This window comes from Cydia amplana, chromosome 1 (genome assembly GCF_948474715.1).
Source record: "Cydia amplana chromosome 1, ilCydAmpl1.1, whole genome shotgun sequence".
Taxonomy (NCBI): Eukaryota; Metazoa; Arthropoda; class Insecta; order Lepidoptera; family Tortricidae; genus Cydia; species Cydia amplana.
The window spans coordinates 17,638,736-17,664,096 of record NC_086069.1 but is presented as its reverse complement, the minus strand read 5'-3'; the positions used below and the strand labels follow the sequence as shown (position 1 = coordinate 17,664,096).

The window sequence follows — 25,361 nt, the reverse complement described above, 5'->3', positions numbered from 1 at the left end:
TCCTATTTGGTATATTGTTCCTACCTACCGAAACCGAATAGGTACATTATAATGGGGGAATTTAGCGCTTTTAGCAATATGAACGTAGCAAAAGTTATTAGCATAAATCCCATATGCGACGTGCCCGCCTACTGACAGATGTAGGTATTATGCGCTTTTTAATATGCATTCTGTATGCTAATATTTTTTTGCTTTTCATCGAAGACTTTTGCGGTGACATTGTAAATGATTTTTTATAAAGTAATAAAAAATCGTGGGCACGCGACATGTACATAAATCATTTTTTACATTACTGTTTTTTTGTAGTGAGACATGAATCATATTGTTCCTTTCAGTAGAACAAATTAAAAATGTTTTTAATTCATTATTTTTTTATAATGTTACTTAATACTTAATTGTATTTACCAAGACAATTCTACGGCTTAAAGTATTCTCTTTGTTTAACTTACTCTTCCGTTTTTCACGTAGCAATAGGAACTATAAGTCCACTAAGCCCCCTCCACATACTTACGAGAATTTATTTAATACCGAGCAACTAATTTACCTCGGTAAAATATCCCAATCTTAATTTCGGGATCGCTCACCAGGAGCGTAGCAACTTGTAGGTAGCTGGTTGATTAATCACCACATGAATATGCATGGGTGTTACGCTGGCAGGTAGGTGCCCGCACCTTTAAATGATATTAAATGTAGCACGTAGCCTCCAACTTAGGTACCTATATTCTATATTGTACCTACACAATATACATCCTTTTGTTAGCAAAATTGGTATTGTCTTTATGCAGTGTTTTGTTTCTGGGGATATAGATAACTGAAGAAATGCTTATTATATATAGCGGTCGATAGAGTAGGGAATTTTAAGTTACTTTGGTATATCATGTAGGTACCTAAGTATTTAAATATAATAAAATATTAAGAGGTACTTATTTAATAAAAGACGTGCTTGTTGTTGAAGCAATTTTCAGAAAAAAACTGTGTGATTAGGAAAGGGATTGTTACACAATCTTTGTAACTAATAGGTACTAAATTCATAAGATTTTAATATTATTATATGTATAACGTAGGTACTATGTACGATATTCGTAGAAAAAGGGTGTTTTTCTACTTTATCATCTTCAATCTCAAGAATGGCACAGACCCTAGTTTTACGAAAGGACCTGGAAGGTGAAATAGCAGTCTATATTACTTTCCAAGCCTTCCAACCCAGAGGGAACACCTAACTAAACCTTATTGAGATTAACAACTAGTTTAAAAAAAAACCCATTTTAGTTCACGGTATTTCTACGTTTTTTTCGAAAACTATTTTATTCTCAAAAATAAATACACCCTAATGAAACCAATATAAAAATGAGCGCGGCGACCGCAGGCGCAGGGCAAACACACAGAATTACCACACGCCCATTATTATTTCTGGTGGCATTACCATCCAAATCGCATCTCCCATAGTGTCTAGGTATTTGCGCACTATTGTACGGCGTTGTGTATAAAATAAACATTTGTTATGGAGGGACACAATATCGCGCTGAATTACCATTAGAATGGAGGCTGATGTATGGCCGGCTCTATACGCTTTTAATGCCTTTGTTATTGTGAAATAAAAATCATTGCGGGTGTAAGATCGTAGCGTAAATATTGAAAAATAAGATATCTTTAGGAATTTTAGCTATTGTTTTAATTATCTTAGTATATAATACGACCGTATGAAAAATCATATTTCTATTTTTAGTCGGTATCCTTTAGAATTAGAATAGTTTGAGGCCAATTCAAACTAAATGACATAATTTAGGTATCAGAATTGTACGTTCGAAATGGCCGCCTTTTCTTGATAAATCTTGGTAAATATCATCAAAAGAGTAGGTAGGTACTTATAATTTAGTATTATACATTTTTAAATAGGTATGTAAATTGATATATTGGCAGTGGCAGTAAAAAATATTTAATATAGGTAGGCATGATTTTTATTTTTTGACAAATATTCCAATATATGTCATACAAAACAAAACTATATCTTTAAACTATTACAATAACATGCCTCTTTGAGCAATTAAAATACAATGCAATCGAGTATTTGCTTTACGATGTGAACTGATGAAATCTAAACTGAATTAGTGAGGGCGTTCGTCCGCTGACACGGGTTCCAAAGATCCTCACGTTAAATAAATACCAAGGGTTCCGTCCTCGGGGGTCCGTCGCGTGGCGGGCGCGTGTGCTGCGTGTGCCTGAAGGTACCCTGTCCCATCTCTAGTTTTGCCGGATAGTATTTTGGCGGGAAAAGAGGGCGTCCATAATTGTACCGGGGACATTACACGCTAATTTTGTCACATTTGCGCATAGATTGATATTCTGCGGTGTGCTGGATTAGCTTAATTTATAGTTTTGTTAGCTTTTTGATTTATTGATTACATATTTAATTCGAATGTAGGTGCGCCGTATCACCAACTAAACTGTAATTGTTTTGTAAATCCGTATTATTAATGATATTAAAGGTTAACTCACTAGGTATTTAATTTTTTTACTTAAACCTGTGTAATATTATATATATAATTTATATACCTATGTAAATACCTACTTCTACATCGAGTTTCTATGTTTTTTTAAAATATCAGTAGTATATTTATTATGTTATACATTTAAAGTAAATACTACTCAACCTTACCTATACTTACTCAACTATTCACATAATTAATCGCGACTAAATCCAGTCTATCGAACAGTCTGGTAAGGATTTTTAAGTGAGTACCTACAGTCGAGTTCATAAATATGTACTTATAGAAATGTAAAAGAGCGTCAACTAACCGTCAACTGATTGCCAAAACTGAGTAGACATCGCAGTGTAACTAATTCCCGACGTAACAATAATACAAGCCATAAATTGAACGCACTATATGTAGTGGAAGTAACGAACTATCGGAGTTTACGGCGCGTGTGATTGCTCCTTACTGGAACTTTATTGATTGTTCACTAATTAAATTTGTCATTTGAGTAAAGGGCACAAGGAAATGCAAGAGTATTTAAATAAAGACAGTACCTACCCAGTAAGTATCGTAATTAAACGTGAAGTAGTGGAATTCCGAAAAATAAAGCGTAGTACTGACCACATTGTCGCTTTCTTATGCCGGTGCCACACAAACGGGGCAAAACTTTATACTTTTACGTCACATTTTGATGTCAAAATGAAGTCATTTTGGTTATCATTTGCCAAAATGTAAGTTTAATTTGATCTCCAGACCGCACCCGTACGCAGCGCAATCAATAGGTATTGGTTTTATATTTAGGATTGCATATGTGAACATGCATTTTTTGTGTTTATTTAAATAGCTACTTGCTTACATGCATTGTTACTTAGAAACCATTAAGATGCTTTATGTTAGATGGCAATGCGTTTGCTTAGGCACTAAACTTAATTGAGTTTAATTAGTTAGGCGGTTTAATCCGGACAATCACGTTAGCTAAGTATCTATTAGATTAGCTTGCAATTACAGTTGTGGGAACTTACTCCGTAGTCTAGGGACACACGCACGATCGTGAACTACGAGCGGATCAAATAGAATCAACATCCCTTAATTAATTGAAAATAAAATGCGTAATAGTTTGATTATAAGAAAGTAGGTAGTCGATTCCTACTAGGTATAAGTTATATAAAATTTTCTTTAAAAAAACATGTGCAGTGTTGTCAATGCAGAATATACCTAAGCGTGTCTAGGATACCTACCTACTTAAAATATAGCGAGTATCGACTGTCGAGCAATGTACATTGCTCAATAAGGGAAGTACTTAATGTGGACATTTTGTTTGTGTTAAATACAAAACCGATTGCGGGAATATTTTTATTATATGTCGTGTCAGTGTCATAAACGCCGTTTTTCACTACTCTTGTAAAAAAGTATATACATTAAAAGTCAAAAATACTTAATTTTAGCCACTAATTTTTTTTAAGAGTTAAGAGATATGAAGAAGCAAGGATTATTTTTTGAAGTATTTTTTGACAAAAGATGACTTGACTATTATATATATATATATATCTCTCGGGCGGCAGATTGTTAATTAATTTGGAACCAATCAAATAAACGCTAAACCTTGTTTAGCTCGGCCCTTATAGTAGGTAAGATTCATTGACAGACGACTTAAAACGTTGACTCGCTTATCTGTAGGGTGCGTGCCATAAGCACACTTACCTACCCAAAAATAATTACATAAGTATTTTTTATTACCTACATTATTAAAGATCCGTTTGAAACCTTACAGTTCAACCTACCATAAGTAACAATAAAACGCATCGCTAAGAGTGGTATTAGCGCAAAGCCTTTATCTTAGCGCCGAGCCCCGCAAAGATGCCCATTGTGAGAACAATAACTGGAATCTGCATAATTTCGGCTCGTTAAGGCAATGAAATGATTAATAATAGGGATCATATAGCCCAGCCCTGCGTTGACCACGTTTTATGAGAAACGCTGAGGATATTTTCATTTTGATAATGCATACCTATATACCTAACTAACGAAGAATCTGAGAGGGCAATGTGTTTTGAGTATATTTAAGTTTGACATGTCTCTTTAGCACAATCTGTATGGTAGGACTGCATAGGTTTGATGTAAAACTTAAACGTAGTACAGTCAGCTGCAGAGAAAAGGTACCACGCTTACATAGAAGATTGTATGCCGGGGTGGTACTTTTTCTCTGCAGCTGACTGTGCCTATATTTCAGTACTGAAACGAATTTATAAGTTTATAATACGTAGCCATCGTACAAGAGGCATAGTCAAGATGACAATCATTAATAGGAAACGCCAATCGAAACTTAAATAATGTATGGAAATTAGTCACGTTACTTTTCGTAGCATACAAATGCTACGAATGCTATCCTACGAAGATGAGAATCGTACATCGATGTAAGTACTATACTTCCCCCCCATAGCGTAGGCCCCATTTATTTAGACTTTATTTTGTCCTGGTTATTATTTAAATCGGTTGTATGCAAAAGCAACATTTCATGCTGATCCGATAAATAGTTTTTCACATAGGTATACCTGAATACCACATTAGGTAAAATATTTTTCATCTAATGCAAATCTAAATCATTGAATGTGTTTCTTGCATCAGCTTCTCTATGCCGCCGGCCGTTATGGCACTAAAGGTTTTCGAGTCTTTTGACCGAGTACTGTTCCAAATTAAACGCTAGAAACTTCGCTACCCTACTCCAAGACGTTACAATAGGAGCGATTTTAACAAAATATTAGCAAGCGACTTCCTATATTAGAAAATTAAATGAGTATTGAAGGAGCCAAGCGTTGAATATTCAAAAGGAATAAATTAAGTAACGAACGTTAAACAGAATTTTGAAGACAAATTATAGTAGACTCACGTACCCCATTAGATTAAATAAATAATAACAGCCTGGTTGTATCTTAACGTGCTTTGTACCAGCAACAGTTTAATAGATGCTACCTATATACCTTATACTTTATTATTGGCATGGTGTTGGCGTGCCAGTTTTTTTTTCTTCCTCGCGTTGTCCCGGCATTTTGCCACGGCTCATGGGAGCCTGGGGTCCGCTTGGCAACTAATCCCAATAATTGGCGTGGGCACTAGTTTTTACGAAAGCGACTGCCATCTGACCTTCCAACCCAAAGTTTACTGTACTTTAATGTTTATAATAGACTATTATAGTTTAATGTTTTGCGTAACCGTATCTTTACTGTGCTATATTGGTATTATATTTTTATCAATAAAGAATAGAAATTGAAATTGATGCCTGATGATTTATGATAAATTAAGTTTTTCCCCACACGTACCTACTCTACTCATATTTATTTGATATGTCAGTTTATCGATGTCGTTCGCAATTGGGAACGGTGGCAGACGTCTCAGTTAAGATTTAATTATTTATGGCGGCGATAACTGATAATAGGTACAGTATGAATTTAATTATATTTTTATACGTATGAAGGCATATTCAGATTTAAGCATTGGTATCATATTTTAAGTGCATAAGGGCATTTCTCAGGAGGGCCATTTTTACGTGTCCGGGGCAAAAAGTTATTGAATTTACGGTTCAATAAATCTGAATTAATTCAGGCATGATTTTCAGCATATATTCTGTCTGGGACACTATCAAACTATTTATTTATTATTTATATAATACATTAAAAAAATATCCAAATGCGAAAAATGATGTTCGGTTTTGAAACAAAAAAATATTACTCAAGATGGGGCATTATATCGGAGTTATTATCGGTGTTCACGCATAAGGTATTAGTTAACTGATCATATTCTTTATATCAAAATAATGTGTTTGCTCAACACATTGAATAAAACCAAATTTAGGATGTGTCCCGGGCTATTGACTGATTTCGGTGTAATTTACAAACCATGTCGTACTCTTACAAAGTTATAGATCAGGAACTCAGAGGCTCAAACAAAGTATGCTTTAGTTGTGCCTTAACCGTTGAATAAAGTAGAGGTGCAGTAGGTAGTTTTTTAAATGTTTCTCTGTCATTCGGTGGATTTGGTTCTATGTTTTTTTGAGATCGGTGGTGCAATTTTGTCCCACAGTTTTAGTGCATTTATCGCTATGCAAGTGATTAAGAAATCCTCGAAAGTACCTAAACCCATCATTATTACATCTCCTCTGTTGAATGATTCATACTATTTCTGTAATTGCTAAAAAGCGATTAATTTTGACATCACTGGTGTTGATTTCCTTGGTTTCGGTGGATTTTTTGACGACCGATATCAAGAAAGTGATCACCGAATTCAAATCCTGCTTTGTAAACTAGTTTGTTGTACTGTATTTTCTAACTTATCACACCTAAAAAGTTCAAGATACGCTTTATAAACGTAAAACTATGCTTGTACGTAAATTAAGTCATAGTATAAGTAAACAAAATCACTAGTTTACAATGAGTAGTGTTTTTTTTTTTCACAAGATGTATGTTGAAAATCGTAGACCCAATGTTTCTTTCTCTCTTTTCGCTGTTGTCTTGATTTATCTTCAAACCAATGGAGTATATTATGTGAATTTGTCCTATGTATCACTTGATACCCTACACCACGATACCTTTAAACGTGTCAGCCATATTAAATAAATGCAGTTAATTAGATCCCACTTCGTTTAAAATAATTTGTGTTTTTACATACTATGCAAGGTGCACCCACAAAACAAGGGATTAATAATAAAGTGGCCTTCTATTGTCGATATAGCTTCAAAGGCACTGAACGTACCTACTGATCAATATTTCTAAAGCATAGCCATGAACACAAATTCAACATAGCCAATGTTTTAACAATCCTCAATGTCTGATGTATTTATTTATGTTTAAATATCGGAGTTACAATTTAGCTCAAGTGTGTAAGGGTGCAGGAGATCATAATTAATAGGTGATTTGATCTTTAAGCATTAGTCAACAACTTCAAATAGTTTTAAATTGAGGGAGTTTACGCTTTAAACCTCTGTCATTCAAAAATTCTACATATATATAAGTCTAGCAAAATACTCGTTTTCCGTATTGTTTACATTGTTTTATAAGTGCATTAAATATTTTTGAGCATTGAACACCACTCAAAAGTATCTTGTTTATCGGGTGTAGGTAACATAAGTTTCTTTTTGATGAGTGTGCCGTTGGATTGTGTGAAACAAACATTTTCTTCTTCATAGCACTTATGTGCGAATTTATGGTCGACATGTCTGAAACTCGTTTCAGGACCATACATCGCCCTATTGTATGAGGATAGTCAATTAGTGTGGGATATCTTCTAGAGATGTTGTTTCATAAGCCGCAACTTGGTTATTTTAAAATCTTGAGTAAACAAAGGTACTATTTATTAAATGTATGTAAGCTATGCTATATCATTAGCCTCGCTACATCGCTTATCATCAAATAAGAATAAAAATATTAATAAATTATAATACAATTTAGATATAAAATTGAAGTGTGATTTTTGTGTAAGCATTTTTGAATTCGGTGACGCAAATTGATTTCAGTGCCTGCACATGATTTCGGTGTTTTTAGGGTTCCGTAGCCAAATGGCAAAAAACGGAACCCTTATAGATTCGTCATGTCTGTCTGTCCGTCTGTCTGTCCGTCTGTCTGTCCGTCCGTATGTCACAGCCACTTTTCTCCGAAACTATAAGAACTATACTGTTGAAACTTGGTAAGTAGATGTATTCTGTGAACCGCATTAAGATTTTCACACAAAAATAGAAAAAAAACAATAAATTTTTGGGGTTCCCCATACTTCGAACTGTACTTTTTCATCAAACCCATACGTGTGGGGTATCTATGGATAGGTCTTCAAAAATGATATTGAGGTTTCTAATATCATTTTTTTCTAAACTGAATAGTTTGCGCGAGAGACACTTCCAAAGTGGTAAAATGTGTCCCCCCCCCCGTAACTTCTAAAATAAGAGAATGATAAAACTAAAAAAAATATATGATGTACATTACCATGTAAACTTCCACCGAAAATTGGTTTGAACGAGATCTAGTAAGTAGTTTTTTTTTATACGTCTTAAATCGCCTAAATACGGAACCCTTCATGGGCGAGTCCGACTCGCACTTGGCCGCTTTTTTTAAATCTCGAATATCAAAGAAACTATAGGGTTCTAATGGAGGCCTCCACTACCAATATTTTTTTATATTAAGGCTAGATTTTAGGAAATAAAGTTGTGTTTGATACATAAGTAAAAAATAAAATTCGGCACCGAAATCAGGCACCGAACGTCATCTCTGAGAATCGCCCATAATTGTTCTTGTTTTAAAGCGTAGATATGCTGACAAATACTTACCCACATTTAGCCTTATTTGCGGAAACAAACGTGTTGCATCTGTTACCTTAATATTGCTTACCGTAATAACCATAGAAGCAGCAGATAGTGTATTGCGGGCATAAAATACAATTGATATCTATTACATTTGTATGCTGGTAAATAATGAGCGAAAATTGCAAAATAGGTGTATTTTTGGATATAGTATAATATGGGACCGCAGATTGTATACCTACATTAATAGAGCATATTCAAAACACTTCAGTTTTAGTACATTTAAAATAAAATATTAGATATTATATCACAATGCCGTGAAAATTAATTAAATCTTCCGGAAAATCACTAGGTAATTAACGTTACAGTAGAAAATCATTGTCTCTATCTAACCCATTCATACCATTTCACTCTTACAGTTCCGTTCCAAGCATAAATCTTTGTTACATCCATTCATACCTGAGGAAACCAAAATCGTGACTGTACAAGTTCATTCGATAAAGACATCAATGGAAATATAAATGAAATTAACGCAGAAGGAGTCAAAACGCTAAGAAATATAATTATTATAAATAAGAACCTATTTATTACTGATTCAGTCCATAACTTTGCCCAATTCTTTTATCAAATGTACCTACGGAAGGAAAATTTGGGTTGTGGGAGTCGAATTAGTATTTTTATCCGAAACAGGAAGGGTTTGAACACTTTTAACAGTTTCAATTATCAGTCGAGTAGGTACTCAACTACTCACACTGTTGTTACCCAGTCTGTTACAATTACTGATTACTAACATTTGAAGTCCACCATTACAATATCCGCTTAAAAATTATCATAGTGTTCAAAAACCTATCGTATCTAAGCGTTTTACTCATAGCTCTACTGGATTTTTTTGAATTACTCAAAGTACGGTTAGTGCGGAAATATCCGTATACGACCAACTCACTAGCCAAACTCACTTTTAAATAAGGCTTAGTGAACTTATCTAAATCATGGGCTAAATGTTCGACAAAATGTGGACTAAATATCTATGTATAGATTGTATACGTATTGTGCATATCAGAGCAGTTGAATTGTCGGTCAAGTTCAGCCGACACCCTGCGGCTTATGTTCTCAGCTGTAAACTCGTTAATCTTTATGGCTGTTACAGCATGGGCTGTTCATACATGTCATATCGTCGTCGACTTACCTACAATGTGTTGTATTGATGTCAGGCGCTTGATCACTGTTAGGATTTACTCTTATAAGGTACATCATGCACAAAGCTATTTTTTAATAAAAAAGGATACTTACTTGGCGTAGGTAGTAGGTTCAACAAGAAGAGTTTTTGAAAAATCGGCTAACCTACGGTTTTCAAATACGAATAGAAATCTTGAGGCCTCTCTCTAGCTAGGTACCTACCTTCATTGAATCGAAACCTGATTTCTTGACTTTGGCTTGAATTCCAGGATGCCTAGTTTTTCGGGAACGTTAGTATATAAGTATTTGTCATAATAGTTAAGTACCTATTTATGTAGTGGGATTTCACTCTTCAGTCAACTTTAATTGGTACTTTATGTAATACTGTAGCATGTTTTTCATACGAACTTTTCCAAGAAATTAAGATGTGAAAGGATCACTACTTACATCTGTAGTGACTAGTCTCAAAATACCTTAATCCCCATTGACTTATATGTATCTATTAGGAGTAAATAGTTGCTTTTCCATACTTTGAAGAAATCTATCCAATACCTATAGTTCGTTTTTTTAGCATTAGAAATAAGGTAAACAATCTTGATGTGTCTTTTAATCGAAAAACACATTTTAAAAATAAGTTACGGCAAATATGTAACAATTATGAATCTAATACGATCATTTATATTCTTCTGCTTTCATAAGTAATAGTTTTTGATTTTTAAAAAGCGTTTTTCAATTAAAAGCCTTGTCAAGATCGCTTACCTTCTTGCAAGTTCTTTCTAATGCTAAAAAAAACGAACTATACCTACATCTTGCGTCCCGGAACAGCATGACAACGAAGCATGTTCGATTGATATGTGCGGCATTGTAAATGTTATTCAAATAAACATGTGACAATATTATGTATGTATGACTAAAGCGCATAACCCCATTAGATCCTTTTTGATTTGGGTAGACACCTGTAGGTATCGTAAAAGACTTGCATTTTTTATAAGCTTTTATTTCATTTGCAATGTTTGTTTGAAATATGTTTATCCAGGACAAATATTGCAAGCTAAATTGGACCCACTTCTCATTATTCGATTGAGCTGCGTAAAGGCTTTGTCACACAGGCGCGTTTTCCGCGCGTGAGCGGGGCGTGAGCGTTTTATATGTAAAAGCGGCGCGCCCCGCTCACGCGCCGCCTGGAAAACGCGCCTGTGTGACGAAGCCTTAAGTTGGGTGACTTAAACTGCTCTCAACTTTATCTACATCATTTAAGTACTAGGCCAAGTTTGGTATTGTTTCCGTAAAAATTGGGGATGCCAAAGTATTTTATGGTATCACATTGACATGTTCCGAATTAAAAATAATATAAAAGAAATAAAATACAAAAACCGGCCAAGTGCGAGTCAGACTCGCGCACGGAGGGTTCCGCACCATCAACAAAAAATAGAGCAAAAAATCGTGTTTGTTGTATGGGAGCCCCCCTTAAATATTTATTTTATTTTATTTTTAGTATTTGTTGTTATAGTGGCAACAGAAATACATTATTTGTGAAAATTTCAACTGCCTAGCTATCGCGGTTCATGAGATACAGCCTGGTGACAGACGGACGGACGGACGGACAGCGAAGTCTTAGTTAATAGGGTCCCGTTTTTTACCCTTTGGGTACGGAACCTTAAAAAATTAAAATTATGCACATTTAATCTTAAGTTGATTTTGTACAAAGTGTTAATGCTATACTTATGTCACCTTATTCTAAAATCGAGTCATTCACAGTCACTTACTGTCATGGAACTAACCTATTGGATTTTGTTTTCGAGTTAAAGATCACGTGATGTTTTTTTAATGAAACACAATTTTCGATTTTATGTTCTTTATATTTAAATAAATGTGTAAATGTAAAGCCTAATGATACATTGAAAATGGTACATAAATATTATGACAAGCATGTTTTATTTTACAGGTGTTTTAATTATGTTTAATATAATTACCTACGAGTAATTAAGATTGTTTTTCTCTTGGGAAAAGCAGTTATGCACAGGTTGTTGTAAGTTCTTATTACATAGGAACAGGGTTGGGCAGTATTTCAATTACATGTATTTGAAATACGTATTTGAAATACAAATTAGTATTTTGTATTTGTATTTCAAATACTACCTCAAAAGTATTTTGTATTTGGTATTTCAAATACTGCACTCACATGTATTTAGTATTTTGTATTTCAAATACTTCAAGCTTCAAAATACATTTCTATAAATACATTTTATTAAATTCTATAATCCTAAAATGTCTAATCTCTCGCACAAGCTGTGAGCCGACCGCGAACCTCCGATCCAGCCCAGATACAATTTTCATTGGCTGGATACTGGATCTATATTAGGTCAACTTCTGCGTGGAACTTTTCGTTTAAATCTAGGGGATAGCGTCATTGCAGTAGTTTCCGTCCATGCACTAGTTTTCGACGACTTGACGGATTATCAAATATATATTTCATTTTTAATTTACTACTTTTTGCGAAATCTTCATCTTCCTCGCGTTGTCCCGGCATTTTGCCACGGCTCATGGGAGCCTGGGGTCCGCTTGGAAACTAATCTCAGTAATTGGCGTTGGCACTAGTTTTTACGATAGCGACTGCCATCTGACCTTCCAACCCAGAGGGTAAACTAGGGCCGTAATTGGAATTAGTCCGGTTTCCTCACGATGTTTTCCTTCACCGAAAAGCGACTGGTAAATATCAAATGATATTTCGTACATAGTTCCGAAAAACTCATTGGTTCGAGCCGGGGTTCGAACTCGCGACCTCCGGATTGCAAGTCGCACGCTCTTACCGCTAGGCCACCAGCGCTTCCTTTTTGCGAAATATCATTGTTATATGTAGACAGATATATTGCTTAGACGCCTTAGACATAAGGATTGAAATCAGTCCAAATTTGTGCAGGAATGTAGGTATACATATATTCAAATTTCGTCAAGTGGACGTAAACTAGAGCTGGACGAAAACTAGCGCAATGACCCTATAAGTTTATATGAAAGGATATTCGTTAACGTTAAAACTAAATGCTAAACAAAAAATAAATAAAGGTATATTTTTTAATTGAAATACATTATTTTAAACACTGTAATTTGTATTTTGTATTTCAAATACCCGTCACCAAAGTAGTTTGTATTTTGTATTTCAAATACCCGTCACCAAAGTAGTTTGTATTTTGTATTTCAAATACTTTTAAAAATGTATTTTGTAATTTGTATTACAAATACGTGTAAGCCAGTATTTTGCCCAACCCTGCATAGAACATTAAAATGATAATCTCTAAGGAGTCTTATTCGTTAAAAACTCCAACTCGATTTCTTGTTACTTTGGCTTTACAAACATTGCCTCCTGCTCTTACTTACACACTGAATGTGGATCTAAACAATATTTTATTTTAAAAAGGATGCCTAATAATACTTAGAATATCATTAACCAATTCACTGTTAAAATGTAATATTCAGATGTTATGCAAATCGCTCGCTAAAATGCATAAACACTATACATTACGATATCGTATTACGAGGGGAGCCACCCCAATCTTCATTCTGCTACCCCTGCGATCGTAAAATGTGTCGTACCCAATAAATTCGCATTCGATTACTCCTTCGCTTCGTTGCTGTACAATAACTGCCTTGAAAGAGTATCCATGTATTTTGTTAGTGATGTGCCATCGCTGTATGATAGATGCCTTGGTAGTAGGACGGATGGTCTTTTTTGAGAGGCATCTGCTTCGCTCGATTAGTTTGACAAATTATTGTGGGACGTGTCGATTAAAATATCGCGTTAGTTGACGGGTTAATACGGCAATGCCACTGTCGTTTAGCTACCAATCAGACTAGGCTTAATGTTGTTAGACCAAAGTGTTTATTTTTTTTTGCTCGTTTAGATAGTCAAAAGACAATATAAAGTACATATCTTAATACTCCTTCAATTTTGTAATATATTCGTTACACGACAACAACATTCAATCGGCTACTAGTGCTAATACTATTTATTATCAATCTTTTAAATACAATATGTCTATGTGGCCTCCGTCGTCGTCAGATGTCGATACAGTTTGTCGTTTATCGGTTATTAGCTAAATCGCTTTCTCGTCTATTTGGGTGGATTTTCTTTTTGGGTCAGTGAGGGCAGCTACCTACCAGATCCCGTGCTGCTACGAGAAAACGGTCTAAGAAGACCTTCCCTCGATTTCAAATTAATGAAGATTGGCTTTTACAGATTTTGGAAAAAAAGGTCATTTTTGACTAACTTTTTTTTTGATGCCAATCGATCCCATTCCTATTTAGGATCAAAAGCTTGTATGGAACCAAAAAACAATTTCCGGCTAGAAAAGCCACAAATCGAGGAAAACTTTTCCCATACAATTTGTATGAAAATGAAAACTTTTATTTTTCACATGCTATTTTTGTATGCCAATCGATTCCATTCCTATCCAGTATCAATAGTTTCTTTGGGGTCAACTTACGGTAATGTACTAAAAAGCCACAAATTAAAGAAAACTTTCCTGCCAACGCGATGGCACTTGACGTACACCTCCTTTCCTTCAATAAAAATAGGGTGTCCATGTGTATCCACTAGTTATTAATTTTAACGATATACTGTAATTAATAGATGGTGTAGTAAATTGCATGAGATCTCGCGTATTTAATTCTATTTAGGTTGGTAATTAATATTTTCAACTCCTTTGACCTTTACTAAACAACATAATTAAATAATTAATTCTTTGCCAACATATACTGTTAAAAAATTCCGATCGCCATTTCAAGTTGCCTGAAAGCACTTGACCTGACAAATTTAACAACTTAACAGATACAATAGGGAGCGTTCCACCAGAGTGTTGCTTCCGAAGTGCTACTGAAAATATATATACTCGTACCTACTGACTGATTATTGGTCTGATAAAATAATTCAAGGCTTGCCTTAAAAATGTAACAGTGTCATTACAAAAATTTTGCTTTTTAGCATTATCAATAGAAGTAGCATTTCGTAAGCTGATAAGAGTGCTTCAGAATTAAATTTCGTGAAATTAGTTACAACAATGATGATCGGGATTATTCACAATAGTTATTTTATTTTCAAGCTGGTGTAGTACAGTCAGCTTGAAGAGTAGTGGATCAGACTAGCGTCAAAAGTAGCTACCATTTTATAAAAGCTTAACAAAAAGAGATATGATATCTCTATGTATATGTAGAACAATGAGACTGTAACATATATGTACTTCTGAACGTTAACTGTAGAGATTTATCACAAGTTGTAAAAGTATTCCGGCAGGTACTTTGGGCGCGTTGTTTCATCCGCGTCTATTGATGCTGGCTGTACACTGCAATGTACCTCTATTAAACTTTTATTGTTAAATAAAGATATTGTTATTGTAATTGTACATGTTTTCGTCGTTTTCAGCCATATTCACAGTACCTTGATCGATTTCTGACATTTATTGACCAAACGTAATTTGAAGGGAACAGACGACCGTTGCAAAGTTATTTGCTTATTTACCAGAAGTTCATTAACATCGTTATTATTCTAGAATATGGTAAATTTTCAGCTATCTATTATTAATATTTACATAGTTATTAAGAATACCTATACATATTACAAAATGGGTTTCGCATACTTATAAATATAATTTATGCCAATCTAAAAGTATACTTAGGTTACGATTTTTAAGAAGGCTTCTCTTAATGATTAGTTTCAAAAATGCTAAGAAGCCGATTGATAGCCTGACATCGTTTACTTTATTTTTAGGAAAATTACCATAAAATGTCATCTGGCCAAATAATAGTTTTGCAGCATTATCGGACCAATTAAAATAGGTACGCATTAGCATTTTGTTAGCAACAATATAAGGTAGTGGAACACTCGTGATATATTTATCGTAACCGTAAATAGTGGAAGGTCGTAACGATAGATTAAATTAATTAAAGTAGTTTCTTGTAATATTTATTAGGACATTTAATACCTCGTGAGTTTATAAAGGTTAAAAACATTTTTTTAACAAGCATTGTCCGCGTGCTGCTGTGACGAAAGTAAGGTAATTATTTCTTGAAAATATCAATCAAAAATCCTTGTTATTATAGTTACCTTAATACATTTTGAAATAACATCATAATAATATACTTATTTGATTTATATAAAAAATATTTCAAATTCTACTAGTAGGTATTACTTATTAATTTAAGTATGTAGCTCAGTTACCTAACACTTGGGTAAAAGTTATGACTTCAAACTACAATACTTACATTCGACAGATATTTGTGTTGAAAATAAAATCTGTAATAACAAACTTTTACATTAATTAAGTTGCAAAGTAGTAATTTGTGCTACGACCAGCGCAGTTTTTTTCATGTAGGTACTTATGTGCTATATGTCAATCAAATTCCTCGCGTTGTCCCGGCATTTTGCCACGGCTCATGGGACTGCGACTTATGTGCTATATGTATTCAATTAATTAATGAATTCCAGTAAATTACATAGGTAATATTTACAATTACTTTTTTCTTTATTAAAACCCGTAGGTACTACCTTACTTCTCAATACAACTAACACAATCGATCACATTCCGTTGCCGTCGGCCGCCGGCCGCCGCGCCGGCTCAGCGTAGCGCGCCTGTTGCAGTTCGTAGCTGCGCGTAGCCTACCGTAGACCGGCGTAGCATTCGCGACAGATTTTTTACTCACTCATTAAAAATTACGTTTTATCTATGAATTATTGAAACCGAATTTTTAACATGATACACGTGGAACAAACCGATCCGCGCACGGCGAGTAACGGACGCACCGAAGGCACGCCGCGCGTGCCGCCATATTGTTTTGCGCCCCGCCCCCCACACCGCTTCGTAACACCATTGGGCTAAAACACGACGTAGGCGGGGCGTATCTCACCAAAATGTTGCCAGCTTTTTGAATAAATAATTTCAGTAATTTAAGTAATGAAGGCAATTATGGCGTTGTTTAGCTAAGTTCGCGCGGTAGCGGGAACTTTATATTTATATCGGTCTCTTTATGTACGCCGACGCGGTTAATGCCGCGATCTGTTTGCGTTGTGCCTTATTTATTGCGGACGCTGCACGCCGGCCCGCGATTTAAACTGCAATTATTTTGTACGCTTAGGGAAAACATATTGCACTATTTAAATGAGCGCAGTAAAAATGTTTAGCTGTCGCTCGTATACAACTATAGGTAGGTAACCTAATCCTTTCTTATGGGTGTATTATATTAAAGTGTAGGTAGTTGGTAACTGCAAGTTTGATACTACTCTAATAAATTACATGCAAACCAACTCTTCTAGTTGTATTGGTTTTTATACTTTTATTTTATACTTTGAAGGAGAAAAAATGCATTGACAAAAAGTCATAAATCGCCAACATGAATCGCAATGACGTTGCGTGCCGGCTCGGGCTCGAGTAAACAGTGACGTCACAGAGCGTCACGACAAAAAGTCGATTTTCGCAAGTTCGGCCAGCTGACTGCGCTCGCGCCCCGCTCCCCTCCGCCACGCACTGAAAATTCAGTGCGACGAGATTTCAGCGCGAGCGAGAGAGACAGCGGGAAAGGGCTGTAGAGAGAGTGGGACGGTTACATACGTGTGGGGTTCCGCAAGACGCGCGGTGGGCGGGCGGTCGGATGATGTATAGAGTGGTGGAGTTAGGTTCAAATTGTGCCGGGAAGTGGCCGAGATTAGAGCCCGCGGGCCGCGCCGCGAACGTAAGCCCACTTAAGACTGTTTTTAATACTAGTATTTTTTACGCGATCCCGACAGGATTTAGCGGATAAGCGACGACGCGATCGTGCTTTGATTTATCGGTTTCGAATTCGGATTCGGTTGGTGTTTACGCTAGTGGTGACGCTAGTAATCCCGCGGCTTGTCCCAGATTATGACGGATACCGGATTGCGTGTACACACACTGTGAAAATCGCGGAATTATCAGACGCGCTAAGCCAGCTTTTCGCTTGTTAATAGTGAGTATCTGCCTGTCTTAATTCAGTGAGTGTTCTGCTACGCATGTGTAGGCAGCTGCTGAAATGTTTTACAAAATTTCAGTTTTGTATACGAAATTTACTACATGCGTCTGACTACTTTGACAATGTACCTAGTTAGTAAGATATCACGAATGTACAAGTTCTACAGTATGTTGTGATGATGTTTATAGACTCATAAACAACCCAATGACAACATTTTAAAACCTACACCAAATTAATAGGTACCTAACTGTTAATTCACCGTAGTATCAAAGTCAAACACTTTCCTTTAAGCCTTACACGGTATTTTTAGGAATGAATATTGTTAATATAAATTGAGTTTAGGTTTATTAAGCTAAGCTAAATCTTGTTATTAGTAAGTGCGAGTTACCTATCTCACCAATTTAGAGAATATACCCTCTGATGGCTATCATCCTAGCCAGTTGGTATATTATTCGCAACATTAAAATTGTAGGAACTAAAAGTACCTAATACACTACTAACTACTAAATAATCAATTTTGGGGAACTAAAATTAAAATAAAACTGCTCTAACGTAGTTATTTTCAATCTATTTTAAACGACGGCTCATATCGACACACGTACCCTAGCAATATGTAATATTACGCATATATTATGTATGTAGCTTGTGCAGTTAAACGTCAAATGATGTTAGTATGCGGTAAACGACTAAAAATAAAATTAACAAGTGTAAGTAGGTAAGTATGTAAATGTAAGTAATTAAAATTAGGTATGTTTTAACAAATTGAAATTTGTCTCCAGGAAAAGAAAAAGTTGCTTGTATAAATAGTTATTTATTTAACTTCAAGTTCCCTGTAATAGTTATTTGTTTTACAAGGGGGCAAAGTTGTTGTTTAACCGCTCGTGCTAATATTGATACACGAGCAAGAAAAAGATTCCAAAATTGAAAAAAATTCAAAAATGGAATCTTGAGCGTTGCGAGGGTTTCAAAGCACGAGAGTTAAATAAATTTTGCCCTCGAGTGAAACACAAACATTTGCACCACACCAACCCGAAGAAATATTAACTGTAAAATATCAAACAAAATCAAACCAAATCAAATTCAAATATATGTTATTGAATATTTATCATTCAAAATCCTCATTTCAAAATCAGTTCTACCAGCAAACATAAGAAAACAACTCCAAATTTACAGTTGATTACTTTGCCTCACATATGAATAAAATGCAACTTTGCTATCGGTTTTTGAACAATCAAGAGAGCCTTTACCAGTTGGTTTGGTGAAAAAACTTAATCTGGGTAACTACCCAATATATTATGCCTTTGCTTTGCTTTGAAGGCTTTTTTGAATGGCTTGTGGTTATTCTAGATTCTCAAAAAAATATTTACATTTAAGTAATTTAGGCCGATTAAATAGTAGATTGTTAACCAAGGGTGGAAAGTGAACCATTTCACCCGAGATATTTTGGCGCTCGAACGAAGAGAGAGCGCCAATAGTTCGAGGGTGAGATGGTTACTTTTACCCAAGTTAAATACTCTACTTTTCATTTCGACTATGAGGAAAGTCAAACACGAGAAATGTAGGTTTATTATTGGTATGTAAGTATTTATGAAGTTTTTCAAGTTAACTTGATGCTTTGTATTCACCAGTTCATCACTGATTTAAGCATAGAGTAATTGCTCCAAAGTGGTAACTGATCTAAAGTGGGGATGGACAGGCCACGTGCTACGCTGCCCAATAGAAAAATGGAGCAAACAGGTTACTCTATGGTACCCCAGAGGCTGTACTAGAAAGCAAGCACATCCATTTACAAGATGGAAAGACGACATCCGTCTGACTCTGGGGCCATACTGGATGAGGGTTGCTGCAGACAGATCCCAATGGAGACAGTTGGAGGAGGCCTATGCCTTACGGCACACCGAACTAAGAGATATATTATAAAAAAAAAAACATTTGTATATTCAATTGTAACTTGATATCGTTCGGAATAAATGGCTATATTATTATTATTATCTTTATTTGTCTTTAAGCTTAGGTTAGGTTATTTTATAACATGGACATAAAAATAAAATACAAAACCACTTATTATTATTATTATTTGTAATGATTTAGACATTTCACTGAAATAAGCCAAAAATACGTTTAACGACAGCGACCACTTTTTTAACGCTTCTTCAATTCATGACGTGCTCGTATGCCTTTAGGTATCTTTGTTTTGAAGATGCAGGTAAAAGATTATCAACCACTGTTTTTGCTTCTTCTTTAACAGATTCAGGAGTTAATTCTATGTTTAAGTCACTCGAATCACTTGAAAAATCCATTTTGAACCAGAGCAAGTATAATGTCTCAACAGTTTATTTAGTACCAATACCTATTCCCGCCTTTTCCTAATTAGTTTTTTTTTTCGATTTTATGAAAATAAAAATGTTGCTATTGCAAAAATATTTATTATTGTGTATAAAAATTATAGTACTTGTATTTAATATTTATTAAATGTATAAAATAAACATAAATATTTGTTAATAAATTAATATAAATGACAATGAATGTTTATTAAAATATTATCATTACATTACATTAATTCATTCAGTTTCACTTTTTTTTTAAGGCGCGTATACATTAAGGCCGTTTCAGACACATCCCAATTTAAGATCGGATTGTATGTGGTTTTAGATTTTTTCCGATCAAAATGTAAACGGCGCCAATCTAATATGAGAACTTTTAACTGAATAATATGGCATATAAGGCTGTTAGCCGTGGCTCGAAGTAAACATTAAAAAAAAATGACTTTCTACCCTAGGGTGGGAAATGCAATTTTCCACCCGGTTATCAGCCTATGAAAGGTGAACTTTCCGAACAGGAGAGATGAAAATAAAATTTGTGTGTGTGTGTTATCTTCTTTCCTGAAAAAATACTCTAGATTTCTCTTGGGGTAGGTTCTCTTGCATTACCTTACATTTGCCGACCCCTGCGCTAGTTCATAAAAAGAACACATGTATTTAAATCGGTCGATAGACATATATTATGATTAACCTTTTCCACGCCGTGTCAAACACAAAAGCTGTCACTCAGACGCCACATCATTGAAGTGTCAAAACTGAAGTTGAACTTTATGTATATGCACGTAGGTCGATGTTGCTCTGTGGTCTGTGACCGATTAATCGGTCTTTGGCGTTGAACCTACGGTGCGGTTATATCGGTCATTGGCGTGCAGGTTAAGGATATCAATCTTTTTTTTAATAGTCCGAGGTTTTATTTTGGAAATGTGTACAAAATCTAACTCAAAAAGGTTAACTGGAAGAGATCCCTCAAAGGGATAAGTTCGCCTTTGTACTTCTTTCTAATGGTATGTTATTTTGAATATGTTTTTTTGTACAATAGTTTACTACTACTATTTACTGCTAAATCAAATGATGTAATAACTCTTTCCATAATGTCAATATAGGTACCTACAGAAAGGAAAATGGGGACTTTGTTGGTATGGAGATATTGGAGATACCAACCTACGATGCTAAGCTTTTCTCTTAAAGTCTAAAGTGGTTGTTTCCACTGGTATAAACATTTTTCTTCTTTTGCTACTTTTGGTATATGAGCCAGAACGCTTATGGTGACGTCATATCGTGGGATTTGACAGGTTAATTCCCAATTAGAACCCAAGAAAAAAGTAAAACAGAAAAATTATTACCCCACTCATTATTTCTGACTTCTGTAACACAGGTCTTTACCTAGCTCAGAAGTCAGGGACTTCAAAACCAACTTTGTAACCTGTTTTTTGTCAATATATATATTTTTTTTATTACACTACCGTCAACGGCGTCAACCCTGCCAATTTTTTCCGATTTGTTTACTTACTATGCCGAAGAAGTAATTCAATATGAGTTAGATTAGTATCTATAGCACGTTTGCATACCTACCAGCACAAGGACTAGGTATCTGCAGGTATTGTGTCTTGGATGAGTAAGGTTTCCAGGAGCCCAATTCTGATTTTGATTTCTTGTTCTGAAACTGATATGGATTTGATCTGTCAGCTATCAAAAGTGCCATTTTTAATATTTGTTCCTTAGTTATGGATGTTTTCTATGTATTTAAGTACTTATATGTATCTATATATTATACATATATATTGTCGTCTAGTACCCACAACACAAGCCTTATTGAGCTTACCGTGGGACTAGGTTGATTTGTGTAAGATTGTCTCATAATATTTATTTATTTATTTTATTTTTTTATTTCTGGGGTTAGAAATATCACTGTTAACAGCCGACGGTTCATGCCAGCCGTTCAGGCTAGTGCCATGCATGCGTCTCATGGCTCCTTTACACGATGGGCCAACGCCGGCCACTCCAAGGGACGCAGTCACGCGGTAGAATGAGATAGCAATATCACTTTGCTCCCTCTAACGCATAAATGCGTCCCTTGGAGTGGCTGGCGTTGGCCCATCGTGTAGGAGCCATTAGCTATGAATCTGCGGTCGCTGCTTATAACATCAGCCGATCCGTACGTTTGTTTGCCACGTTAGTGGTATAAAAAAGTTGAAGACATGGAAAACAATTTTGCGTGTATACCTGAACTTACGTACACGACCACTGGATAAAATACAATTGTGCTTATTTGAATATGTAGATAGGTCAGAATTCTCATAGAGGTCTTATTTTACAACATGCCATTCTAATGAAAACCACGTCTCCGTTGCTAAGTACTCTATATTTATCCATACAAAAATAATGCTCTCAAGATTGCATCTAAACGGTTCCTTCACATGTAACGCTATCTGATCATTCACAATGCGATACCATATCAGCTGATAGACCGGATCATATCAATATTTGAGTGCTCGGGGACTATTCTTGAATCGGTATAGACCGATACCTGTTTTATCTGTTTACGTATAGACGTAAACAGATAAAATATTAAAAAGTAATATAACATGCGTTACAAATATAAAATTTGGAACCTCTGTTTATGAATTCATGGGATGCATGATTAATTATCAATTAATATTTGATTCATTTGAAGTAATTAATTATGTATTAGATATTTGGTGCCCTATATTAATAAAGTGTCTTCTAGTATACTGCTTAGATAATTAGTACTATACCTATTTGTGGTTATGCATAGGTACATTTAGGTATGAGAATTAACAATATTATTTTCATGTAATAATTATGAAATTTTAGTACACGTAGTCAAATGAATAACCAACCAGTATTACAGTAATTACTGTATTATAATTTATTACAAACAAAGACGAGCATTCTTTATCATAACATATTAAAGTAGAGTTATTTATCATTAGCAAAAGATAGATATGAAATATAAACTGCTTGTTTGCTTATTTTAGTTTTTATTGCTGTGCGGTCTACTATCTGATGATATAGAATAGTCTCCTTTCTAGTAGTATTCGTCAATAATTGGCACAGATAGAATGAAAATGTTTGGAATAAGTCGTTTTTAGGGTTCCGTAGCCAAATGGCAAAAAACGGAACCCTTATAGATTCGTCATGTCTGTCTGTCTGTCCGTCTGTCCGTCCGTATGTCACAGCCACTTTTCTCCGAAACTATAAGAACTATACTGTTGAAACTTGGTAAGTAGATGTATTCTGTGAACCGCATTAAGATTTTCACACAAAAATAGAAAAAAAACAATAAATTTTTGGGGTTCCCCATACTTCGAACTGAAACTAAAAAAAAAAAAATTCATCAAACCCATACGTGTGGGGTATCTATGGATAGGTCTTCAAAAATGATATTGAGGTTTCTAATATCATTTTTTTCTAAACTGAATAGTTTGCGCGAGAGACACTTCCAAAGTGATAAAATGTGTGTCCCCCCCCCTGTAACTTCTAAAATAAGAGAATGATAAAACTAAAAAAAATATATGATGTACACTACCATGTAAACTTCCACCGAAAATTGGTTTGAACGAGATCTAGTAAGTAGTTTTTTTTTATACGTCATAAATCGCCTAAATACGGAACCCTTCATGGGCGAGTCCGACTCGCACTTGGCCGCTTTTTTGTGTTGTGAACTCAAAATAATAAGTATGGGATCAATTTATAACTCTAACAGTGTTGAGAAAATACATACAACACGTAGTACCTATCTATTTGAATAGACTATGAAATACCTATTATATGTTTAGTGTGTGGCCAAGATACTTACCTACCTACGGTTTAATAATATTCATAAAACATCAATAAAAGTATGAATTAGACAAATTTAAGAAGGAATGGAGGTAAACTTTATCACAATAACATAAATTTGTTTTAACAGTGCATAATTTATTAGGTATTATAATTAGTATAGTTAGGTACTATATTTATTTCATAGCGTTAAACGTATTAAATGAAATGGCATACATATGGATTTTATGTTGACATATCGCGACTTTGTTTTTTTATTATTAATTTAATTCTATTAAAAATACTTTTGAGATTCTTTATCAGCCGCAGCGAGGACGGGTTCGAGTAAAATTCGAATGAAATCGCGTTTTAATAGAGCAGCCACTTTCGCCAACTTAAATCTTTTGGCTTAAAAAAGGCTTTGCGTTGGTTTAAAGGGATAAGAGAGGCTCAGCCGGCTCGATTGCTGCCTTTGGCTTTGCTCAATTACTCACCGCCGAGTCAAGATTAGTACTGCCGGCTTCAGACCGTTTTCAATTCAACTCGCTGAAAATACGAGCCGTATTTGCGTAGTGCGAGTTTCGAGTTTTGTGACACTTCCTTACTTAACGCGCAGGTCTTTGACCTTTTACTCGTATAGGAGTTTGGGTTTTAGAATCTTTTTGATAGTATATGTAGTTCGTTACGATTGCAGACGAAGTTTGATGTGATACCCTTTTATTCACATGAAATATGGCATTACCAAGTATACTTATACACAGTGGGCTGATAAAACCCGACAAATTTTAACCTGCTGCTTTGAATATTTGACAGACCAAATGCTGACTTAATGAACGTGTAAACATAAAATAGGTATTTAGAATATCATTGTTGAATTATATTGAATAATAATATTTTATTTTATTTTTTAGTATTTTAAGATTGAGTCCAAACAACCCAAATCGCATGCGCTCAAACCGAATTATGGTTTCGAAAAAAAACCGTTTTAAGTGCGGCAATCTTTGCGAGTTTTCGTAAACAATGTTTTTTTTATTTTTTTTTTATAAATAAACCATTTATTCACGGAAACAGCATATTTTTACATACTAGGTACAACCTCCGCCAAACTGTATAACAGTTTAAACAATTAAACATTATTATTAGTTAACAATAATTAATTTGAATTTCTAACCTTGATTGTCGAGAAATACCTACTACATAACAGGTAGTTTATGAAGGCACAAAGCTAAAACTAGGCAGGCGTGGTGAACTTAATTACTCGCTTTAATTAAATCTTGTTAAATACCTAACTCAACTCGATTAGCTTCAACTTACTTGGTTATATTAGACTCCTACTTTGGCTTAATATAC

At 34.8% G+C, this 25,361-nt stretch overlaps 1 protein-coding gene across 1 annotated transcript in view; it reads left to right on the top strand.

The window, feature by feature from the left end:
* Positions 1-17,283: 17,283 nt before the first annotated feature.
* LOC134649386 (pituitary homeobox homolog Ptx1) overlaps positions 17,284-25,361 on the top strand; it is a 47,365-nt gene continuing 39,287 nt past the window's right edge. The window contains exon 1 of the mRNA XM_063504128.1: positions 17,284-17,907. The gene's annotated coding sequence lies outside the window, so the exon portion shown is untranslated. The remainder of the gene's footprint in view (positions 17,908-25,361) is intronic.